Consider the following 25,549-nt stretch of genomic DNA (forward strand, 5'->3'; position numbering starts at 1 on the left):
AGTGGGAAACATGCTTCTCCCTCTCCCACTCCCCCTGCTTGTGTTCCCTCTCTCTTGCTGTCTCTGTCTTTGTCAAATAAAAAAAAAAAAAAATTTATTTTTTTAAGGGAGATGACTGAGAGGGAACAGGGGCATTCATTCCTTTGGGGCAGGAGAGGAGGAGAAGATAATGTATGCCTAAAGATGAGTGTGCAGGTAGAGAAGGAAGTTAAGAAAGTTCATTCCTGAAGGTTTGGGTTTTTTCAGTAAAATAGGAGCCGATGAAATCTGCTGGGAGTGAAGGAGCCTTGGGAAGACAGTTTAAAGTTACTAAGAGTAAGCTTGGAGAAAGTTGCTCACTGATGGAGGTAGGATGTGTAATCATTGAGGGACCAGTTGGGGCTTTGTCAGCCCGCATTAGGTGCAGATGGTAGGGTCTTTTAATGGTTGATAGGGTACAATGAGTATCATGACTGGTCTTTTAAAATAAAACGCTAAGGTCTTGCCTGCAATGTTAGGTTTCAGTGGTGATTTAAGGACACTTAAGGAAGCAGGGAAAGGGAGGGAAAGGAGCACAGAAGGAGTGAAGAGATTGAAAGTTAGGCAACGTGAGTTCTGGTCCGAGTTCTCCATTCACAGGGGACAGCCTCAGGGAAGTCTGCTAATCTCACTGAGCCTCACTGTCCTCATCTTTCAGGGGAGGAAGTTACAATTGTGTCCTCCTGAGGCTCCTGTAAGCCCCAAAATGTCTGCGAGACTTGTCCATTAGTAGACAAAAATGGTGGACAGAAGAGTAAGAGTCGCTAGAGTCCCGTCATTTATCATTCATGAGTTCCTCTGATAGCAGCTGTCCCCGGTGCTGTTGGGGAGTTGACAGCACGAGGCCAGGACAGCTGTCAGACGAGCATGCCCTGTGTCCACTTCCGGGCCGCACAGGGTAGCACGTCAGGAAAGGGAAGCAGCACTGGTATGTGACCGGAGTTGTGTGAGGGGTTGGCAGGGCGTGTTTGCTGGGTGTGTGTGCCGGCTCCCTAAGACATCACAGGTCATTTCATAAAGGTGGTGGTGCTCGTTGCATTCATCATCTGTGCTGTTTCTTTCCGTTGTATGATTGCAGTTTATTTTTGCTTCGTTTATTTCTCCTTCCTCATCAAAACTGTAGCACTATAGAGGAGAATTCAACAGCTGAAGAAGGTTAAGCATTATTTCTGGCATCTTACCTCAAAAGGCTTTCTTTTCTCCTTTCCATCTCCTTCCCATCTCCTTCCCTACACCTTGATTTCTTTGCTGGTAGAAAAACCAGAAACAGTTTGAAGCATTTCATCACTTAAGGCTCAGTTGCGTATGTTCTTCCCCTGGAAGGTTTACTTTTCAAAGCCATTTAAACTGTCTCTGCCTCCCGTTAAGAACAGGGATGACATCTTAAACCCTAGAGGTGTGGCTGGCATTAAAAAATGAATCCAGATCAGGTGAGTGGCTCCAGAGATTATTGTAATAATTTAACAAGCCGAGACAGGTAATAGGACACCCTTTTTAAAATTTAAGTCTCTAATCTTTCTTTGTGCTGTTAAATATTGGAGAGAAACTTGGGCATTTCCTTTTTTCCTCATTAAGCTATTACACAACTTAATGCTTGGAAAATTCTTCACAGGAAGAAACAGGGTGTAACAGTTTGCGTGAGACCATTTTTTTTTAAATTCACCCTTTTAGGTTAAGTCTGAGAATACTATTCTCTCTCCACCCCACTGCTCTAGTTTCTTTCAGAAAGTCTAAATTTCTCCATATAATTAAATATTCTTCAAAGTGAAACATAGTTAAAAAAAATTAAAACCATTTAAATGTGAAGTTGAAACATAGTCTATAAATGTGTTCTTCCATTTCCTGAGAAACAACAGGAAGGATTTGCTTTCTCAAAATAAACTAAGTAGCCTGACTGTGAACTTAAGAGTAGTAGAGATCAAAGATTCCAGCATCATCACACAATGGGAAAGTTTCAGTCATTTTTTTCCAACCTCAGAAAATCAAATCGAATGCTACTTTTTTCACTTTTAACATGAGGAGCCAGGATATGTATGTGAAATTCAGAAACATACCTTTGGCATATGTGAAATTGTCATAGCCTCACTGCTGGCTGATCCGTCTAGGAGAGCCCTTGTCCAAGATGTATTTGATCGATATAGGCATTCTGAATATGCAGCAATGAAAATGTCTTTTTTGGGTATTCAATTCAGGAAGATTTGAGAAAGACCAACTGAGTTTCTATAAACATATAGCATCTAAACTTAAACATGCTAGCTCAGTGAATTATTTCATAGGTTTGCTAGTAAGAAAAGTTTAGCAGCTCATATTTGTCATTGAACTACATGGAAAAAGGAATCTGCTACAGTGATTATATATATTATACACGCACACACATTCTCAGGTAGGAGTAAGAACATTTATTAATATTTCTCTACTTTCAGAAACAAGGAGCGAGAGCTCATCTTAAAGGAAATAAATTGCGTTATGGTCGGCAGATTTTTGTTTGTGAGATATAGGCAAGATTAGGGAGAAATATGTGTGTTAAGTATTCAGCTATTATTAATTTGGGAGTTCAAATAATATGCAATTCTTTATTTTTCAATGGTATAAATAAGTCAACATTTTGAAATATTGGACATTGTTTATATGTATTGGGGAAATTATATATACATTGAGAACTGTATAGAATTTCTCAGTAGACCAGTTTTTTCCTATACTTACCTTTCAAGAAAAGGTAGAACAGATCTCAGAGCACCATACAGCTTTATTTATTTAAGATTTTATTTATTTATTTATTTATTTTTAAAAGATTTTATTTATTTATTTGACAGAGATAGAGACAGCCAGCGAGAGAGGGAACACAAGCAGGGGGAGTGGGAGAGGAAGAAGCAGGCTCCCAGCGGAGGAGCCTGATGTGGGGCTCAATCCCAGAACACTGGCATCACGCCCTGAGCAGAAGGCAGACGCTTAACCGCTGTGCCACCCAGATGCCCCAAGATTTATTTATTTATTGGACAGAGAGAGACATAGCGAGAGAGGGAACACCAGGAGGGGAAGTGGAAGAGGGATAAGCAGGCTTCCCGCTGAGCAGGGAGCCCGATTCGGGGCTCGATCCCAGGACCCTGGGATCATGACCTGAGCCGTAGGTAGACGCTTAACAACTGAGCCACCCAGGTGCCCCCACCATACAGCTTTAATCTCAGTTTCTTTCTTTCTTTATTTTTAACCTATGTCTTTATGTTTACAGTGGGTCTCTCATAGACCATGTGTATTTGGGTCTATTTTTAAAAAATCTAATCTGATAAACTGTGTCTTTTAATTGGTGTATTGACACGAGTCACATTTAAAGTGATTATTGATACAGTGGGCTTAATATCCACCATGTTTGTAACTGTTTTTTATTTGTTGCACTTTGTTTCTTTTTCCCCTTTCTTTTCTTCCTTCTGTGGTATGTGTGTTTGGTTGTTTTTTTTTTTTGGTAAGAGTTATTTCTTTTTGGGAGAGAGAGCACATGTGTGTTTGCACACACAGAGTAGGGAGGGACAGAGAGAGAGGGAGAAGGAGAGGACCCTCAGATTCCCTGCTGAGCACGGAGCCTGATGGAGGGCTCAATCTCAGGACCCTGAGATCATGACCGGAGCCAAAATCAAGAGTCAGTCACTCAACTGACTGAGCCACCCTGGCGCCCCTCCTTCTGTGGTTTTTAAGTGAACATTTTACATGATTCTATTTTATCTCCTCTTTAAGCATATCAGTTATACTTTTTACAAAAAATTTTTAGTGGTTACCCTAGAGTTTACAATTGATTTTACTTTCTTAAAAAAAAAAAAAAAAAAGCAAAAACATGTTTGTGTGCATACGCAAAGAAAAAAAATTTGGAAGGATATGTACTAAGACATTGAGAGTAGTTAATCTCTGGGTGGAAAGATTATAGATAATCTTTACTTTCATTTCTCTAGTTTTCCGTATTATCTGATTCTTTTAGCGGCAAGCAGGCATTTCTTTTATAATCAGAAACAACAAGGCTCTTTTCATTTTGAAGAGAAAGAAGAGGGTAACTCACAGCAAAACAAGCTGGAAGTCTCCTATGGTTCTACAGTTTACACCCTCTCTTGTCTTCCAGCTTGAGATAACCACACTGTCCTACAACCCCCATCACTGCACTGGGAGGAAAAAGGAAAAGGGGTTGGCCACTCCTCACCTTGCATTGGGAAGGTTGTCAGCTCCTGTCCTGTACCTCCTCTGACTGCACAGTGAGAACGAACCCTCCGACTTAGGATCCATCCACTATGTGGTTTGACATAAAAATGGTTCTCACCTAATACAGAGTTAACCAGACCCCTCTTTCTGTATAATTAAGTTTTCCTCTGTGTGGAACGTCCTTATGGCTCTTCACTGTCTTTCAAAAAAATAATGAGCAGAGGAGTAAGAACACTTGAAAAGTAGTTTAAAGTATAGCTTTCCCTGTAAAACTTGTAATAGTTCTTCGGTTTGCTGGTATGAAGCCTGCTGTCGTCTTAGGCAGGGCGGGGCAAGAGTGTTGGAGCTGGTACCTGTGGTCGTAGGTGAAGAGCTTGTAAGTAATGTGAGGTCATTGCTGTCTGTATTCAAAAAACTCCCCTTCATGCAGTTTTAGAGAAAATTACCATTATTGTTCTTGCGATGTTGATTATATCCTTTGACTTTATGTGGGTTTGCATGTAAACCAAACCCAGGTTAAGGTTTAAAAAAGTTTTCATAGCTCAGTGCAAACAGGTGAAATGTAGATTTTCTTTTAAAAATGGTTTTAGTACCAACTAACCTGCCAGGTGTTTTCAAGAAGGGCATGAATTTTATAAATACCATAGTTTGTTAGCCTGTAAAATTGGGATCATTATCTTTTGCTGCTTACCTGCTGCATTCGAGTAAGCAAAAGACCAGTGAAGCTTTTTGTGTCTTCTGATTGGAAGAGGATCTTTAAAAAGCCAATCAGTTATGTCTCTATTTCCAGGTGAAAATTATAGGTCTCCATTTTAATATATGTTATTATTAGAGCTAGGAAATTTCATTTAAGGTAAGAAATGAATTAGTCTTCATATTCTGTTTAAAGCTGATAGAATTAAACATTTTGGTATGTACAAATACAATTGGAAAAATTATGAAATAAGCATAAAAGATAATTCATTCACAACACATTGATTATTGCAACTATGTTGAGATATATACAAATTTTGAAGGGAATACAAAAATAAATATTGCTACTTAAGGGATACTAGGTAGAATTTACGACATTTTCTTTATATTATTTTGATGTTAGATATCTTATAAGATATAGGTCAGAAATCAAGTTTCTGATTTCTGATGCTTATTAAGTTAAGCTTGAAATGAAGTGAATTTTTAGATTTGCAGTATAAACCATATTAGTACTCTTCAGTAGGTCTGGGAGTAAGGGTAAGTAATTTGATTCTTTTTTAAACTCACTTCTGAATGAGAGACTTGATACATGGAAATGTTAGTGGAGAAACAATGATGAGAATTCTAGGGGTTGTTACTGTGTTACCCATTTATCTAAGCATTACCTGTGTTGGCTTTGGTGCCTTTGGTCCCTTCAGTTTTTAACTTGTCAACATCTACGTTGTAACATTCTGTCTGCCTTTTTGCTCCTTAGGTACAGCTGTGAAAATTACTTAAGTGGGAAATGGTTTGGGGGTAAGAACTGTGAATGGAAGAAAGAAATAATCCTCTCATTATTTTAAACACGGGGAAAGAGGATTATCTGCAACCCTGAGCTTTCACCCCAAAAGAACTGATAGTATAATAGGTTATCTTTGCTTTTCTAAATGTAAACCATAATGCTTTAATAAGTACTCTTAGGAAAAAATCAGTAGGCGCTAATTCTGGGTCTGCCTTATCATCCATTTATTCCGTGATGATTCCTCTATGTGTTTTCCTAATCATTTGCTCTTTGAAAAAAGTGTGAGCTTGTGATCAGCGCTGCCACAAATGCCCAGTATGAGATCTAGATATTAGAGCAGTGCTTTGACAAAGAGACTAACTCCCATTTTGTACCTTCAGGAGGTGGTTACCAACAGTGAAGTGAAAATTCAAAAATTGAAAAAATGATTTTTGGCAGTACCCTGTAAAAATACTGAACATTAAAATAATATTTATATAATTGCCAGATTAATATGTTTCATAAATACATGTCAAATATATGAAGTATTTTTTATATTTGTTAAAAGTAAGTTTCCCTGCCTTTTTTAGTGTTTAATTCTAGATGAGTAATTCATATATTTTGGAGGACAGTAAGACCAAAAGGCAACATTTTTACAACAGGCTTAAAATACAATTTACCAAGTAGTATTCCCACTTTATGGATGGAACTTAAAAGCCAAGTAGTTTAAGTCGAAGGTCACACGTTAGATGAGCTTTTCATTTTTAAGTAAGCTTTCATCAGTACTGGGAAAGAAAGCTTACAAATCTCTTACTTAAGGCAGGCTTTTACCTGAGCCATTCCAGGGTAAAGGAAATGTACAATTTAAGCTTTTCTGGAAGAAATAAAAATCTCTGCACTCTCTGATCTCAAGTCAGTAATATTTTAAACTAAATCTTTTACGATAAAGCTTAAGGCAACTGTGATTCCTTTCTTAATAGAAATAGATGGACATCATCCTCTGTGAGGTACCTAATCAAAGACAGTCCCAATTTCAGCCTTCTCTGTAGTTAGTTTACAAATCCCAAGGCTCTTAACTCTTATCTTATAAGTCTTATTTTTAAAAAAATTACAGGATTTTTTGAGATTTTGCTTGAAAATTTTCTTACATTTTCCATCCCACCTTTTAGTTATTAACGGAGGCTTTGACAGGAAACCTTGTTGCTGCAAGTGTGTTGATCTCTTGGGATAAAGGCAGGTGGAAGTTGCAGGGAGACAGACTTTGGCTTCCTATGAGGAAGAAATCTCCTTCAAAGCTCTACAGAGCTGGCCCGAAGTGCCCTGTGCTGTGCCCAACACGTCCTCTGGTCACAGAGTGAGCTCTCTGAGGTCACAGAGTGCACACATACCATTCAGTCTTAAGTTAAATTCTCTAAGCCTCAGTTCGCTCCTCTTTAAAATAGGATAAAATGACATGAGACTTACCATGTGAATTTAATGTATATAAAGCACTTGGTCTAGTTATTCCTTCCAATCGAATGTGATTCTGAAGCTTTTCACTCTGTGCTCCTTTTCATTTCTCTCTGTTCTTCCTTTTCTGTCCTCCCATTCATTCTTTTAGGACTTTTAATTATTTTCTCTTCTTTTCTCATCCTCCTCTCTATACCGATACCTTAGGGTCCACCAGTGGTGCCCAGGGACACGCTGAACTCCTTGGGCAGCATCTCCGTCAGTGTCTGATACCTGGGCAAGTCACAAGGATTAGACCGAAAGCCCTGGATAAAGCCAAGATCCATTGCTGCTTCAGCTTTCCTATGAGCTTTTACTATTGCACTTTCTGCTTCATCGTTAATGGTCACGAAAGCACTAAGGGGAAGTTGGATATGGGTAGAGAACAATCTTACTATACAAAGGCTTATGGATGTAGAAATCTGTGTCGGTAACATTTAATTTTTCCTCTATTTAAGTTCCTTTTTTTGGAGCCAGGCTCCTGATTGCAGATGATGTATTTGAGAGAGAATATCAGATCCAGAAGGGCCAGAAGCATTATTTTAAGAGAGAACATTTAACATAACTTTTGGGGGAATCTCTGTAGATACTAAACGGGCAACATAAAAAATTTATTCATTACAAGCTATTTGAAGACCTACTTGCTTGACAGAGTGGTATCACTTAGAAACGTGATAGAATCTCGTCCGTCCAGACTTACGACTAAAAGAGATCAGGTTTATACCATTAGAGAAATACAGATTGTTAGAGCTGGAAGGAATCTTTGGGACCACTCAATTCAATGGTTTTCTTGTATAAATAATAGATGGAGAATCAGGTGAAGTAACTTGTTCCTTGAAACATAGATCTTCACATTTAAAAAAAGGCAAATCAGGGAGACATGGCTCCTAACATTGTAGTTATTTTCTTAGACTCTAGTGCAGCGCCATGACACTAGCCTTTAGACCTAGGAGTCATTTCCCTGTGGCTCAGAGATGATCTCCAGGCTGTTAGCACTGTTGCTAACTGCTAATGGCACGGATGAAAACCTTCCTGTGTTCTTACTCCGATTCTTTCTTTTGTCCATGTTTGATCATTTTATGAGATCTTTAGTGGGTTCGATTGCTCTGGCCCAGGAATCATCTCAATAGACAAATATTTGGACAGTTTGGTTCTCCTATGTTTAATAGTGTTTTGACCTCTTACTCTCTACTAGGCACTTTCGTGTTCTTACGTGGTTTATGTGAGTGAATTCTAGGAGACAGGTGTAGCTGTAGCCATTTGGTGGATCAGAAAATGGGCTTATAGGGCTTAAGCTGCTTGTTCTAGGTTTATACAGCTTGTAAACTGGAGCTAGAGCCCAGGCCAGCTTTCCAGACAGCACGTTCTTCACCGCTGTTCTTCTCTACATTTTCCGCTCCCCTTGCTGCTTGTGTAATGGGGGAGAGGGCACGGAATCGAAGATCTATGGCAGGTAATCCAAAGACGATCATCTGGCCTAGCCCCTTGCTTCCAGCAGATAAGGTGTTTGTTCCTATGATTTCATAGAAGAGGTATTTGAGGTCTTGTTTTTCTTTCTTTTTTTTTTTTTTTGGTTTTCTGTTTCAAAGTAGAAATGATATTTTAGCTTTTCCTTATTGTAAAAGTAATAAATCCTCATTTAAAGAAAAAAATGGAAATACAGGAGAAAATTAAAATAACCTTTATAGCTCCATAGTCAGATGATTTATTTATTTATTTGAGGATTTTATTTATTTATTTGACAGAGAGAAAGTGCGTGCGTGTGCACAAGCAGGGGGAGCGGCAGGCAGAGGGAAAGGGAGAAGCAGGGTCCCCGCAGAGCAGGGAGCCTGATATAGGACTCGACCCCAGGACCCTGAGATCATGACCCGAGCCAAAGGCAGACGCTTAACCAGCTGGGCCACCCAGGCGCCCCATAGTCAGGTAATTAAGAGTGGGTTCAAATCTCATCGGTATAACTCACTAGCAGTTTGACTCTTGGCAAACTTTATCGCCTTCGCATGCCTCGGTTCTCTGCATGTAAAACAGGAGTAATCATAGAGCCCCTCTCATACAGTTGTTAGGAGGATTAAGTATGGGTTCTTATTTGTGAAGCTTTTAGGACAGTGTCTGGCACACAGTAAGTACAACACAAATTTTGATTAAATAAAATAAATGATCCCCCGTGGGGGCAATCACCCTGGGTGGCGAAGTTGGTAAATGTCTGGCTCTTGATTTCTGGGTCTTGAGTTCAGGGCCCACGTTGGAATCCATGCTGGGTGTGGAGCCTACTTTTTTAAAAAAGCATGATAAAATAGCACCCATGTAAATACAGTTGACCTTTGAATAACATGGAGGTTAGGGGCACTGTTTACTCCCCCATAACTTAATTACTAATAGCCTGCTCTTGCCTGGAAGCCTTACCAATAACGTAAGGTCGATTAACACATAGTCTGTGTGTTATATGTATTATGTACTGGGTTCTTAGAATAAAGTAAGCTAGAGAAAAGGAAATGTTATTAATATCATAAGGAAGAGAAAGTACATTTATAATGTACTGTATTTATTGAAAACAGTTTGGGTACAAGTGGACTCTGCAAAGTTCAAATCCATATTTTTTAAGGGTCAGCTGTAGTCTTTCCCAGCTCTGGCCCCTGGAGGAAGAGATAGAGACAGACCCAGAAGGTAGATCATGCAATGAGTGGGTAATGGGCTGAGCTCTGTACAACCAGACAGGGTGGGTGGCCCTGGACCCTCTGTTTCTGTTTGTCTCCTTAGTAATCCTAATGACCTGGAATAATACTAAAATTCTACTGTCTCCTACTTTCAAGATGTTCCAAATGGTTGTGACCCTCCTTTCTCTATGCATTGCTTTTAGGAAGCCCACGAAACCAAGCCTGTTTATTTGAGACTTTTCTGTTGCAGGCTAGGCCAGACATGATTTCCTTTCATGTGATATTTTCTGCGGTCTGTTGCTAGTTTAGTTCTTCCTTTGTTTTCTTGTGCTTTGGTGTGAAGAAGATGCCCTGTTTATAGAGCCTTGGTGTCTTTCATGTATAATGCATTCTTAAACTAATTCCAGTTCCTCTGACCCTTTGAGATTTCAAAATTGTTTTGTTCCGGTTTTTAAGCATTTTTGAAATATTAAAAATGTTCATGAGGAGGTGGGTCATGGGAAAATTTTCCCAGAGTTGTTTGTTCCTAGAAAATTGTGAATTTGCATGGAGAGGTTTAATGCTGGGCTAAATTCTGCCAGGTGCATTGGTCATTTGAACGTGAGTTTCCAGTTCTTTTGATATTTAAATCCTCCTTTCTGTCACATAAAGTATAGAGTGAGCTGCTTAAACCTGAGTGCCTATGTTGAGCTGTTGCCCTTTGTCCCATCAGAGAAAGGTCTTAAGTAGTGTTTGGGTTTGCATTGAAGTGCCATGTCAGTAGTAAGGATCAAAAGATTTGTCTGTTCTCTGATTTTTGTCTTTGAACCAAGACTTTCCAAAAAGAACACAGAGTTGTTTTGAATATTGCCGCCCCTGGGTGTGAGTGATTATGCAAGTCAGTAGTATTTTTGTTTAAAAAAAGAAAAACTATTTATAATAGATTTAGAGGTATGAAATTGCAAGAAAAACAAAATACTTTTTTTCAAACAGCTTGTACAAAGCAGTCTTTGAATGTAGGTGGTCCTCAGCTCATAAAGGTTTGCAATTCTTCCTCCATCTTGGGAAAGACACCACTGTCTACTAGTTTCCATTCGGCCATTTTTCTTAGTACATCCTTCTCATCTTGTGATGAGTTGTCAAGTAGTCTCAATTCTATCTTAAATTCTTAAAGTTTATTTGATATCCCTTGAAACTCCAATATACTGCTCCAGTCCACAACTCCAGTGTGTCCACCAGTACACAACCCCAATGTGCCCACTGTCGGGTCTTGCCAGGACTGTTGAAGCTACCTCCAGCTCCTCCTCCCTGCCTCTGACCTCCAGTGCTCTCTTCTCATTGAAGTCTTAGAGGCTCTTACAGAACCAAACACAATATGTCCATGACTTGCATAAAACCTTCCAGTGACTTCTCTGTGCCTTTAAAACTCCTTCAGAAGAAGTTACAAACCAGACTCCTTAAGAAGACTTTAAAACCTTGCGTGAGGAGGTCTGTAGGTATGCCTTACCTCATCCCCAGCTGTACTCCGGACTCGCTCCATTTACAGCCTTAGAGAACATCTGTCCGTTCTTCAGATCTGCTATGCTTTCATTGAAAACAAGCCTTCAGGGTGTGTCTGATGCCTGGAACACTCTCCCCTCTGCTGCTTCACTTTTGTCTGGCTAACTCCTGTTTCTTCTTTTTGTCTTACCTTAAACGTCCTATCCTTTAAGAAGCCTTCTTTAACCCCTAACCTAAATTAGGTCCCCCTGATGTTTGTTTTTTGTAGTAACTCGTATCTTCCCAACATTTCACTTACTACATTTACTTGTCTTTTCTAATAGATTCCAAGCTCCGTGTGGGCATAGAGATGTCTCTCTTTTTTCCCCTCTGTATCCTAGTGCCTTGCATATAGTAGGATCTCAAATGTTCTTTGAATGAAATGAACATGTTCCAAATCACTGCCATGTTACTACTTAATATTGCTTATCCAGCAGCCCATGCATGAATCTCTTTTCTTTAAAGGAGTTTTTAGTAAACTCCTTTTATTGACTTAAATTAGCTTTGCTTATTTATGTACAAACATGAAATAAAATATGTACTCCTTATGCTAATAGCTCTCAGGCAACTATTGGAACATTTGAACAATCACAAAAAAATGCAAACAATATTTTGAAACCATTAAACTTTAAATGAAAAATATTCATATGATGAGTGCTCTTTTGCTGAAACTAAATCACCTATACTGATTTTTTTATTTTTTTTATTTTATTTATTTATTTATTTTTTTTTTAAAGATTTTATTTATTTATTTGACAGAGATAGAGACAGCCAGCGAGAGAGGGAACACAAGCAGGGGGAGTGGGAGAGGAAGAAGCAGGCTCATAGCAGAGGAGCCTGATGTGGGGCTCGATCCCATAACGCCGGGATCACGCCCTGAGCCGAAGGCAGACGCTTAACCGCTGTGCCACCCAGGCGCCCCTGATTTTTTTATTTTTAATTTTTTTAGAAAGAGAGATTGCAAGTGGGGGAGAGGGACCATTAGGGAGAGAGGGAGAGAATTTAAGCATAGTCTGAGCTGAGCGTGGAGCCTAATGTGGGGCTCAGTCTCATGACCCTGAGATCAATGACCTGAGTCGAAGTCAAGAATCGGATGCTTAACTGATTGAGCCACCCAGGTGCCCCATACTGATTTTTTTAAAAATAACATAAAGTTGTTGCCTTGGGTCCTAATATTTACTTAATGCATATAAGTCTTTTGATTTTGATAATAGTAATGCAGAAAATACTTATTTGTAGTAAATATGTTATTCAGAGCCACATTATGGACTTGAAGACCTTGCTGACTGTCTCAGAACCGTGAGACGTCATCAGGCCACATCTGTCAGTGAGCAGTTCTTGAATTACAATTTCGATGATTTTAATGATTTCTCATTTTCTTGCTAGTGCTGTAAATTTCTTATACATGTAAAGATAAAATTAGCATTCTAGAATTACTGAAATCAACATCACACATTTACCTAATTCAACTATTACTAAAACCAGGAACAGGGATAGGCTTGTCAATTTTAGTTCTTGTAGATGTGGAAAATTTTTAAAGTTTTAGCATGTGGCCAAGCGTCAGACTGCTGAAGGAAGTCAATAGATAATAGAAGTGACTCATTCACACTATTCTGAAAACAACTTGAACATGGCTCTTTTTCTGATAATTGCCTCCTCTTTGTAATTTTTGAACCACTAAAACAAAACATTTGTTCTATACTATTTTCATGCCATTATGAAGGTATTATTATGAATGCATTAATATCACTTGGCCTTCACTTAGCGTGACTGCATCTGTTATGTATCAAGTGTACCTCTGTCCTTTCCTTACTAGCCTATAGCAATATAGTATAGTACAGTACTCTCCTGTTTATTTCATGGTGTCGTGAAATCAAAGTCTTATTCAGTAAGTGTCTTACATTGACCTTTATCATTGCCACGTGTGCTTGCCAGCGTATTCTTAGTGCTGTTAGTGATGAGGGTCAGTAGAAGCCAAGGCAGTCAGAAATGCAAACCTGGGCACTGTATTGGTAGGGGGATTATTCAGATGGTCCAGTGTGTATTTATATCACTTTATTTTAGATTAACAGGGAAATGAAAACAAAATTGAAAGATTACTTTAGAGAGGTCACAGACTCTTGAATATGTCTCTGCTCCTCCAGAGCTCCTTAGAGCCCCATTTGAGAACATTTGCTTATAGCACTCATAGCAGGCTGCAGACACACAAACAGACCATTGTGCCATATCATTGTTTTTCCAAAGGTGTTCTGGCTCATGTGGGTCATTCCCTTGGTTCTCTACCCCTCCAGCATCCTAAACCATGTCTGCATCTTACAAAGCCTTGTTTTCTTGTCTTGCTAAGGGCTATAGGCTCTCTGTTGTTGTCGCTTGGTTTCCCTGGGTAACATGAAATAAAATAGCAAGATTTCCCCCAGGTAACCCTGTCGCCCTGCCACTCAGGAGCACCTGTTGAGGAAGGAGGGTAGTAAAAATACAGCAGAGCAGCTAGGGAAGGCCGGGAGGACTTCAAGCATATCAGATCCTTATATTTAACATAGAAAGGAAGATTGGTACAAATGTTACCATTACAGACCCCAAAGTTGAAGGCCTTTTATTAAGCTGAACAAAATGTCATGGCTTTGGCCTAAGGACCTAGCAAGTCACTTTTTTTTTTTTGCTTATATATATATATATTCTTTTTTTTTGAAGATTTTTTAGAATTTATTTATTTGAGGGAGAGAGAGAGAGAGAGCAAGTGAGCATAGAGGGAGAGTGAGAAGGAGAAGCAGACTCCCCACTGCGCAGAGAACCTGACGTGGGGCTTAATCCCAGGACCCTGGGATCATGATCTGAGCTGAAGGCAGATGCTTCACCAACTGAGCCACCCAGGTGTCCCAACTTATATATTTTTGACAGCTTTGTTGAGGTGAAGTTCACATACCATACAATTGGCCCATTTAAAGTGTACAATTCAGTGGTGCTTAGTCCTTTCACAAAATTGTGCAACAGTCACCACAGTCAATTTTATATTTCGTAGCCTAAAAAGAAACTCTAGGGCTCCTGGTTGGCTCATTTGGAAAAGCATGTTACTTTGGATCTAAGGGTTGTAAGTTCAAGGCCCACATTAGGTATAGAGATTATTTAAATAAATAAAACATTAAAAAAAGAAACAAAACCGCCAACTCTGTACCCATTACAAGTCCTTCTCCATTCTCCCCAATCCCCCTACCCCTTGGCCACCACTAATCTACTTCTGTAGATTTGCCTGTTCTGAACATTTAATGAGATTCATACAATACGTGACCTTCGTGACTAGCTTTTTTGCCTGAGCCTAATATTTTCAAGGTTCATCCTTGTTGTAGTGTAAGTATTTCATTTTTTTTATTGTCAAGTAATATTCCATTGTATAGACATGCCAAAAATTATTAAGTGTCCATTCAGTCGTATTATGTTCACATTATGGTGAAACAGATTTTCAGAACTTTTGCATCTTGCAAAACTGAAACTAGATATACCAAATTTTATTTATCCATTCTTATTGGTTGACCAACATTTGGGTTGTTTCCCATTTCTGGGCTGTTGTGTATAATGTTGCTGTGAACATTTGTGTACACATTTTTGTGAGGGTGTTATATTTTAATTTTACTTGGTATATACCTAGGAGTCGAGCTGATATGTCATACAGTAGTTCTGTATTTAACATATCAAGGAACTGCCAGACTTTAAGAAGCTACTGCATCATTTTGCATTCCTACCAGCAATGCATGAAGGTTTCAGTTTCGCCACATTCTGGCCAACACTTGTCATTATCTGTCTTTCTGATTGTAGCCATCTTAGTAGGGCTTAAATGGTGTACCATTGTGATTTACATTTATTTCTCTAGTGACTAATGATGGAGAGCATCTTTTCATGTAAATATATTTAATTAAACATTTTTCCTTAAAATGAAGATTTCTGGGGTGCCTGGGTGGCTCAGTACATTAAGTGTCTGCCTTCAGCTCAGGTCATGATCCCAGGGTCCTGGGATCAAGTTCTGCATCAGGCTCCCTGCTCAGTGGGGAGCCTGCTTCTCCCTCTCTCTCTCGGGCTCCTCCTCCTTGTGCTCTCTCGCTCTCTCTGTCAAATAAATAAATAAAATCTTTTTTAAAAATGAAGATTTCCTAGGCTCTCAGGAATTCTAATACACTTAAGAAATACACCCTTGGGAATTCTCAAAAGAAATAAATTATGACCGCAATTATGACCCTGTGATTTCAGGGATTGGAAGATTGAGAGAAAATAGCTGTCCTCGCTGTCAGAGCTGACAGTTGGCAGGTTAGAATTTAAGTGGAAGCCGTTGAGCAGTCTCTCACGTTCAATAACCTATCAACTGGAAGGCTTGCCTGTGATAAGCAAAGGAAGCCCAAGAAGGTGGAAGATGGGCTCAGACGGAAGAGTTTTCTTTTCAAGGTGCTAGATTACCAGCACAACCAAGCCACAGAACAGCCTTCAAATGGTGGGATAATGCGAAAGCCATCTTTATATTTTCTAGTACCTTGTTTGGTGTGTGGCAGAGTATTTATTCTTGACTTTGAAGATGTAATGGAGCTGGCAAATCAAAAGAGTTTAGAATCATAAAATGTAAGAATTAGAAACTGTTGATCCCTTGCTGGGAACTTTACATCATTTAAAAAGGGGTTGGGGTTGCAAAATAAAACATCCCTAGATTAAGTTCTTAAAAGCTGACAGGCCTCCTCAGATCACACAGATTTCTTCAAAAATATCTGCCTCATCTCGCCCACGACTCCTGCACACGCCACCGCATGCGCTTGAAGGGTATTTGTGAATTCCATGATGCCAGTGAGGTTTATTTATGTAAATATACCTCACTTCATTCCTCCCCATATAAAGCAGATCAACTCTCATGGTGGTGAGGCTAGTCGTGGAGCTCTGAGTGCCAGGCACCATGCTAAGCAGCATACACTTCCTGTGTCACTTGAGGTGAGGTCAGTCCCCTTTGCCCATATTACGGAAAAGGAAATTTAGGCTCAGCAGGCTTAAGTAACTTGCCCAGGATCACACCAGCTCTAAAGAAGCAGGCCAGGAGGATTCCAGGCTTCCAGCCAATGCTCTCAGCCACTGTACTCAGTACAAAAAAAGTCCTCCTTACCCCTCTGAGTCTTTGCAACAGGAATTGGGGAAAGATGTAGAGCAAGAACTTTAGTATAAATATCGCCAAAGTATTATTTTGCAGGCAGTTCTGTCACTGCTCTCTTGGCCAGCTAACTGTAGGTACAGGTAAGTGCGGCAGGAACCTCACAGCGTGTGTGGCCGTAGGGCCCCTGAAGTGGTCATTGCAGCTTTGTGCACACCTGCAAAGGTTGGACTTGATCCCAGAACCAGCAGGGGAAAGTTACGATTAGAATTCCTTTTTCTTTTCTAAAGAAAATAGGCTGCTGTAGGTAGAGGTGGATCACAAGGAGTCCAGTTGGGGTTAAAGCCTAGATTTAGGCAGTGGGGAGGGGAGGGCCAGATGGAATGATTTCTAAGCTGAAACCATTGGGGCTTAGCAACCTTCTAGATATGAGAGTTGACAGAGAGTTGGCTTGAAGGTGGCTTCAACAATTCTAGCTGGGGGACATGGGGAAGGGGCTGAATCGATACAGAGTTGTAGGATTGGGGAAGAGGTGCGGTGAGGGATACCAAAGCCAGCTGTAGACTCAGGTTCAAGGCTCTGCTGTCACTGACTGTGAGAACCTCAGTGGTTCTCTTGAGCTTGGGTGCTTTAGTCAACTTAATTAGAAGATAAAAGAAGTTAAATTGTGTTTGCTTGCCCTTTTGGTTTTTCTAGAAAATTGATGAACACGAAAGTTTCTCTTGGCCTCATGTGGTTGTAAAAGGCAAGGAAAGAGTTTTAAGCTATTTGTACTTTGACTACAGTTTTCCTTCAGTTTTTCAAAATTTTCTTTTAAGTAGGAGCATTTAGAAAGGAAACTCAAGAAACGCCATTTTGTCAGGAGATGAGACTTTTTGCATTCCGCCGCTCCCCAGAGGAATCCAGTCTGTGGTGTAGGTGCTCTCGCAGTTGTAGCTGCCAGCGTCCGATCCATCCCTGGCTGTAAGATTCCTCAAGACGAAGCTCTAGGTGACGGGCAGCAGACACTGCAGGGAGTGGTGACCGCCTGGGACTGGGCACCCCTCCCGATTCAGCTCCGGGAACATTGGTCTGGTTTGATTATTTGAAATTAAGTGAGTAGTATTCTCAGGATTTTGCTCTGGGAAGAAGTAACATTTAGATCATGTCTATAGGACACTCCATACCTTCCATTTGGGCATAGAGTTGAGCTTTACTAATTCTACTTCAAATCTGTTTCCGAGACGAGATACTTAGTAATACAGCATTGAAGTGGTGGAGGATGAAGTTACTTCCTGTGTTGTTCCATTCATGCCTCAAGGTTGCAAAGTTACGTAAGTTGTTTACAGATAAAATGCTAGTGAAGAAAAGTTCATTTGCCACTGCTGGAAGGTACAGACCCCTATCAGTTAGCATGATGGGTATCTTTGGGCTCTTCTCGCAGCTGTCTTATGTTTACAGGGTCAAGTTATCTTACGCATATCTAGGGTTAAATGTCATAGTCTCATGGGTAATACAGTGTAACATAGTTTCTGGTTTGTACTTTGTTGAAGAAAGTGAGTAGGTGATTACCTGAGGTTGAATTGGTATTTGGAGCCTCATTAATGATTAATTTAAAACATACAGAAGTGCTTTTTTTCTAAGTATCTGTACATAACGGTCTCTGAGGGTTCAAATATTCAAGAGATATCCTCTTACCCCTCCTAAGAAGTATGTTTACTCGTAGACTTAAAATATATTTGAACAGAATTGAAAGCTTAGAGTTCTTAGACTGTTTGCATTTGCATTAATTTACATAGGGCATGATTACTTTTAGGTCTCAGATAGCCACAGAGTTGCACTTTTTTCATTAACACCTGTTTCTTTATGCTGCTTACAGGGATAATAACAAGATACCTTAAGTATCATCTCAAGAGTTAATGATTTATGTCAATCAACTGCATTATAAAACGTCCTGGTGATTTGCAGTTGGAAAATGCTGGTGACCTATAGTATCTGGCTTGGTTTGATACAGGTGGTAGACAGATTTATTTCAGTACCTTCCATGACTCTTTCCGTAGTAAAACTCCACTGAAAATATTTTGTGAGGTGGTTTTGTACATGTGTACTTTTATTTTGTTGTCTTTATTTTTGATTGTTTGCTTTCAAATGCTGCCTTATAGTTCTCCTGTTTTCATTTTAGGCACCTGTGGCTTTTACCATCATTTGGCATGTTTCTCTCAACCTGGCCTATATAGCTCAGTCCCTTAATGATTTCTTCCTCACTAGCTGGCAGTATCTTGCAGCATTTCAAATTTAGAATTTGGAATATGGCTTTCCTGAGAATATATTCTGTCTCCAACTTAAATGCAAGTTCTTTTGGGACAAGTACTATAGTTTATTTGTTTTTTATTTGTTTATTGAGGCAAGTACCGTAGTTTACATGTAAATTATCCACTGACAGAAGCTAGCCTGGAGCTCACTACATGGTGCTTTCAGGGTAAGTGCTCATTGAAATGAGCTGCTCTGGGTGCGTGATAGACAGCCTTATTATCTGGAAGTGGAACACAGAGCGTGTTCTCTTAGCAGCTTTCAGAGATGTTGCATATCCATTCCAGGCCAAACCACTCGTTGCCAAGACATGAAGTCTGCAACTGCCCAGTTGAGGGGTGGGTGGCGGGAGCGGAGGCAGCTGTCGATGCTTTCCTTACTCTTTACGGGGGTTCTTCCACTATAGTGACCAGGATGCCATTTGGCTGTTTGTTACAGAGCGAGCCAGACACAAACCAACCCAGTCATATTCTGTACGAAGACATTAGCAGTCTGTTCTGCTTTTCCCAGCTTCTGTGTTGTATTTTCATTCCACATCTCCGAGAATTACCATAAGGATAGCAATTGTTGAAAAATCTAGCCTATTGATGTCGAAGGGCAGCCTCTATGCTGTCCTTTGGAGAAACCAAGCAGGATATGTATGTCACTATTTTCACTTTGCTGTGGGTTCTGTCTGCTGACTTAATGCAGCTGCATTTCCCTGAAGTCAGCATTGGTGTGTTCTTGTGCCCTTCCCCAGCTTAGCCCCGCCCCCCTGAGGTGAATGCCTAACCATGCGGGGCGCCCCACTTGCCCTCCTGTGCAGTGCCAGGTACCTAATAAGCGCTGATGATGTTTGTTCAAAGCTTGCATGAATGACTGTTTTTAAGAGGTTTAACTCTTTTTTTTTTTTTTTAAGATTTTATTTATTTATTCAACAGAGATAGAGACAGCCAGTGAGAGAGGGAACACAAGCAGGGGGAGTGGGAGAGGAAGAAGCAGGCTCATAGCAGAGGAGCCTGATGTGGGGCTCGATCCCATAACGCCGGGATCACGCCCTGAGCCGAAGGCAGACGCTTAACCGCTCTGCCACGCCCCAAGAGGTTTAACTCTTAATTAACAATATTTTGCTTAATTTCCACATGTTTGGGAGAGGATTTATTGGAGTCGAAATTGGGAAAGAATCTTGGGGATCTTAGGTGGGAAGAGTTTATGACCTAAGAGGAATAAAGATGGATTTTTAAAGCCATATTACAGCCAGGCTTCTAGTACAAACGCTTTACTTATTCTGTCCAGACTGTGAACAGTTGTCTTGTTCTCACTAAAGGCAATTTTGTTGAAATGTTCTTAGAAACAATGTGTACAGCTTCTGTAATCATACAGGGGAGAGATAGAGATCCAGGGAACATCAAGATACTAACTCAACCTGTCCTTTTTGGAAAATATTTGACCCCTTCCCTCTAACTGAACAACCCCTTAAAGCTGTCAACACAAAGTTGCAAAATAGGGAAGAGATCAAAACCAGTTTCTGTGTTACAGCGTTCTGGGAAGAGGACGCTAGGAGAAAAAAATATATATATTTCTAAATATATCATTTCATATATACCCTTCTTAGGTTCCTCTTGTATTTTCAGTGACCTAACCTTGAACATTTTAATAAGTTTTGTTCTTATGAAGTTTTGTCCTACCCCCCACCCCCACCCCACAGCAAGCAGCTGGAGGCAGTGAAGGACTAGGCAGTTATTGAAGCTCATGGCTCTTTTCCGTAGCTTCTCCTCTGTGCATTCCTCCGTGTTTATGTCCAGAATGAAGCGACAGCATTGTTATGTTGCAGATATGCTGGATATAGCAGAAGAAGGGCCTCACTATCCTATAAAATAAGACCCTCTGTACAGCTAACACTAATCATTGAAGAATTAAAATATGAAACACATCCTTGTCATTGCGTAGGATTGGAAGTCATCTTGATTTAGACTATTGAATCAAATTTATATATGGTATGGTTCTTACAATTCTAAATTTTATAACCGTGTCTGTTAAGTTGGTTAATGCAGCCCAAATGTCTACCCTTACGTGCCTAAAACAGATTTATAAGGGCAGAATATCAGCTATATCATGGCAAACTTAGAGTGCCTTTCAGTGCTGAATGACCTAATAGGTTATTAATCTTTTCTATGGGGAACGCTTTTTCTTCATCAGCTGTCTAAAATATTTGGGAAATTATATCTTGTGGGAGTTGCCATTCATCAGGAAATGCTTGTTCATAGATGTAAGCCAGACCACATGTAGCAGTAAATGTTATGTATCACTATGGAAACCAAAAATCACAAATGGGATAGTCTTAAGTATTAAGCGTTCTTCTTCTTATGGGGATAAGTCATGTCCAGATTCGGTTCAGTTCACTCAAATATTTAAGGAGCATTTAATGATCAAAAGGTCTGTGGGTACTTTGTCAAATGACTAATTTTCCTCTACACAAAACAGAAAACAAAGGGAAAAACTAGGAGGACAAGATCCCAGTTTATGTGGATTATCAAGTTTGTAAGTGTAAAACTCTGAATTGGGAGGCAGGAGGCCAGGGTTTTAGGTCTGGCTCTTGCAAAAAACGGTTGTGTGGCTTTCGACAAATCTTTTAGCTTATTTGGGTCTCAATTTTCTCAGCTGTAACAGGCTAGAGTTGGACTCCATGACCCCTGAGTGATGAATCTGTTTTCCTTCATTGTTCCTTCAACTATGAAACTATTTTTTTAATGAGAGATATTATGCTTGGATGTTTCTCATTATTTCAAGAGTAGTGAGGTTCGTTGTTATACTGCAATGACTTTATCACCTAAAAAAAAATTCACTCGGGATTGGGGTCACATGTTGCCGTTTGTCTGTGGGTCCTGCCTTCCTCTCCACTCAGTATGTATTGACATGGGAATGCCAGTAGAATCTAGTAGTGACAAAGTATACAATAATCTGAAGTCTAGATGTTTAATTTGACTTGTAGAGGAGGCTGGCTGAATTGGTAAGGAGAATGTTTATTCATATATCCATTTAATTTTCAGTTCTAAGACTGTCATGACTGCCATTTCTATAATATATGTATTTATATATATATAAACTTATATATATATATAAGCAGTTTCTATAATAGGGGTATCTCATAAGTGGAATCATTTAGTCCTAATGATTTAATAAACTTGTGAGAGAGGAAGGTGTCCATGTTTCCAGCTTTGTTGCTGGTCTGGGTGTGTGGACAAGGACTGGACTGTCTGGACTATTTGCTCATTATTAAGTGGGGGAAATACCTAACCCATCCTTACCCCTCAAGAACATTATAAGGATAAACAAGAGACCTGAGCGAAGCTTTATATGTTAACCAAGTAGAATCTTTAGACTTGCTCAGAATACAAATATCCTTTTGATGGTCAGATCTTGCTGTTTGAGTTTTTTGTTTTGTTTTTTTTTTTTAACATGGAAGGGTTTCCTAGATTATACATTTTAAAATATGCATGTGATTAAAAGTGAGGGGCTCCAAAATATTTTACTACCAGGCCTTTACAAAACACCATAATATAGTAAGGATTTGTTAAATGTTCTTCATCTGCACTTTATTTCATGTCAGAAGTAGTTTTTGATCATTTACTTTACACCAGGCACTGTGGTAGAAGCTAGAGATACAGTAGTGAACGTAACAAAGTCCTTACCTTCAAGGAGACCGTGAAGTGGGTGGGGCTGATACACAGCATCTATCTTGTAGTAAGTGCTAATAAGAAAAATCAAGCAGGATAGGAGACAGAGCAATGGGAGACAGGAACAGAGACCTGAAGGAAGTGAAGGTACATGCCGGATAGGGTATCAGGAGAACAAACATTCCAGGCAGAGAAAACCTAAGTACAGTAACCTCCTGGCAGCTGTGTGGCTGAGGGTGAGGGGGGGCGGGGAGCAGAGGAGACAGCGGATCCCCCACCCAGGGTCTTCTGGGCTACAACACACACTCTCCATTTGGGTTTTTGTTGTTGTTGTTTGTCTATTTGTTTTTCATTACTTTTTTTTTTAAGTTTTTTTTTTTTTTTTTTTTTTTTACTTATTTAAGAGAGCAAGCACATGAGCACGAGTGGTGGGGGGCAGAGGGAGAGGGAGAAGTAGACTCCCCATTGAGCAGGGAGCCTGACACGGGCTAGGGCTAGATCCCAGAACCCTGAGATCACAACCTGAGCCAAAGACAGACGTTTAACCTACTGAGCCACCCAGGCACCCCTTGTGTATTTGTTTTTTAGAGCAGTGATACAGTTTTTATTTTTCAATAAGATGACAAATCCTTATCTAGGAAGATAGTGCAACATATCACAAAACACCAACCGCATAAATCCACAATGAAAGTCATTGCTAAAGAGTCTTCATGGAACATCGTATCATGGAAGCAAAATGACTAGTTTATAACATGAGAGTCAAATGTGAATTTCCTTTAAAAAAAAAAAAAAAAAGCCCTGTTTTCCGATTGGTAATATTAAGTCCCAGTAAATGATACTCAGTATTTATTGTTTTTTTTTTTTTTATTTTGGTTTTTTGTAATTGCTGGAGATTTAATACTGAATAGACTAACCACCATCTCAGACACTAGCCTAACTCCTGTCCTTCCCATGTGGCACGTCTGAGCTCTGTCCCCAGCCTGCCTGGGAATCTAGTCTTTCGTTTAGGAACTGGGTCTCCCATTACATTGCCTGTGCGTCCCTCCTGCTTCTGTCCAATCCCAAATTACCCCTAGCAACTTTTCTTCCCCTTTCTCCTCACACCCTCCCTCTCATTTTCATTTGTGATTTTTTTATTGTGGTAATAAACACATAACACTTGCCGTCTTAACCATTTTTCAGTGTACAGCAGTAGTGTTTATATGCACATTGCAGGGCAACACAGCTCTAGAATTGTGTCCTTTGTGTTCTCACAACACTCCCTTATTTATACGCATAGCATATCCAACAGTGTTTCAATTTCCATCTCCTTGGAGGTTCTCTTTATTTCTGTATCTTTGCATCTAACACTGTACCTGACTGGTAGGAGGTAGCTATTAAATGTTAAGTGGCGTTTTTTATTTAACAAAGGTCTCTAGAGCACTTACTCTGAGCCACTGTTCTAAGCCCGTTGCACATACTTAACTGATTTGATTTTCACGAATCCTCTATATACTATGTTTCATTTTAGGAGGAAACTGAGGCACCAAGATTTTGAGGGACTTGCACAAGGTCACAGCTAATAATGAATGAATCCATTTATAAAGAAAAAAGATAATGTAAAGACAGACTTTCGATGATTCTTTGTGCTGCTGCTGGGTTCCAGGGACAGCAAACAGGGTGGGAGTCCACATGCTAGGGGGCATGTCCCCTCCTGAGGTCCTTTGGGAAAGATTTTTTGTCCCCCGCCACCCCTGCCAGGCCAACTCCACTCTACCCAGGCTTCCTTCCACCCAGAGCTCTTTCCTGCTGGCCCACTGGGAGTCTTGTTTGCTGCCTCCTTTCCTCAGCTGACACTTGGACTTTCCTGGGTCTGCGGGATAAGTGCTAGCTTCTCTCCACAGTTTGGGAGTTACACTTTCTAGAGGGCAACTTACCACCTAACTCTCCGTCTCTTCTCCCATCCAGTGTTTAAAAGGCTGGCAGCATTTTTCACGCTGAGAAGCACAGAGCACCAGGAGTAACACCACCGGGCAGCTCATTTAACATGCAACTTCCTCAGCTCCACTTCAGACCCACTAAGTCCGTCTGTACACACGGGGCCCCCAAATCTGTATTTTAGGCTTCTTAAGAGCTAGTGGGTCAGGGGCGCCTGGGTGGCTCAGTCGCTTAAGCTTCTGCCTTCGGCTCAGGTCATATTCTGGGGGTCCTGGGATCGAGCCCTGCATTGGGCTCCTGGCTCAGCAGGGAGTCTGCTTGTCTCTGCCCCCCCCCCAACTCATGCTATCTCTCTCAAATAAATAAATAAAATCTTAAAAAAAAAAAAAAAGCTACTGGGTCAGAAGATGTGTCCCTGCCCTTCTGAGGGGAAAGAGATGAAGTAGGAGAGTTGTATGACCCAAGTTCTTCTCCACAGAGTGCATGGGATCCTGAAATCCAACTGCAGTTTTGGTCTCTGCTGGTTAAGAAGTTCCAGGATGGTGGGAGACCAAACGTTAAGGGCAGATCTACGGGAAAACTCCACAGTCGTCTAGAATAAGGGATAGGAAACTGGCCTGTGAGACAGCTGCCTGTGTTTTTGGAACACAGCCACATTCATTCTTTATGTGTTGTCTGTGGCTGCTTTGCACTACAATGGCAGAGGCAAGTAATCGCTTCAAAGACCATACAGCCGCCAAAGCCTAAAATATTTACTGTTTGGCCCTTTCTAGAAGAGCTCTGTCACGCAGCTGAGCTATCCCGTAGACCTTTCTGTAAAGGCGGAAATTTTTCTGTCTGTTCTCCGTCTGCTAGCCAGTAACACTTGCAGTTTGGATATTAAACACTTGAAGACTGAGTAACTGAAATTTTTATTTTATCTAGTTTTAATTAATTCAGTTTAAAAAATTAATTTAAATTTAGAGGCGCCTGGGTGACTCAGTCGGTTAAGCGTCTGCCTTCGGCTCAGGTCATAATCCCACGGTCCTGGAATTTAGCCCCGTGTTGGGCTCCCTGCTCAGCGGGGAGTCTGCTTCTCCCTCTCCCCCCTCCCCACCCCTCACACCCCCCCCCCCCCGTTCATGCTCACTCTCGTGCTTTCTTTCCCAAATAAAATCTTTAAATAAATAAACAAATAAATAAATAAATAGAGCTACTTGTGTCAGAATCTGCCTCTGCCCCTTACCAGCTTTTTGGCCTTGGTCAAGTGACTTAGCTT

At 40.3% G+C, this 25,549-nt stretch overlaps 1 protein-coding gene across 3 annotated transcripts in view; it reads left to right on the plus strand.

Annotated features, from left to right (window-relative positions):
- LRRC8D (leucine rich repeat containing 8 VRAC subunit D) overlaps positions 1 to 25,549 on the plus strand; it is a 111,792-nt gene that overhangs the window by 30,264 nt on the left and 55,979 nt on the right. The window lies entirely within an intron of this gene.

Source organism: Ursus americanus, chromosome 12, assembly GCF_024610735.1.
Source record: "Ursus americanus isolate L20-20 chromosome 12, mUrsAme1.1.p, whole genome shotgun sequence".
Taxonomy (NCBI): Eukaryota; Metazoa; Chordata; class Mammalia; order Carnivora; family Ursidae; genus Ursus; species Ursus americanus.